We start from the raw sequence: 247 nt of genomic DNA, 5'->3' as shown, positions 1-247 counted from the left end.
GGAAGCCAGCAAGTGTATGGGGTCATCAGGAGAGAACGCGCGCCGTTTCGAGGCCTACCTCTCGACGGCATCAATGCGCACCGGCCCCGCCCTCACTGATATGAGGCCTCGCTTGCTAGATCAACTGATTATTAAAACAAAGCTCAATATTTCTCTAGCCATCGCTCATCGTCTCTTTTTAACCAAATCCAGTGGCTAGCTTTCTCCACTGTAGTTTGGATATCGGTAATGGTGGTATTTACCTTAC

Source organism: Octopus bimaculoides, chromosome 1 (assembly GCF_001194135.2).
Source record: "Octopus bimaculoides isolate UCB-OBI-ISO-001 chromosome 1, ASM119413v2, whole genome shotgun sequence".
NCBI lineage: Eukaryota > Metazoa > Mollusca > Cephalopoda > Octopoda > Octopodidae > Octopus > Octopus bimaculoides.
This window is presented reverse-complemented; position numbering follows the sequence as displayed.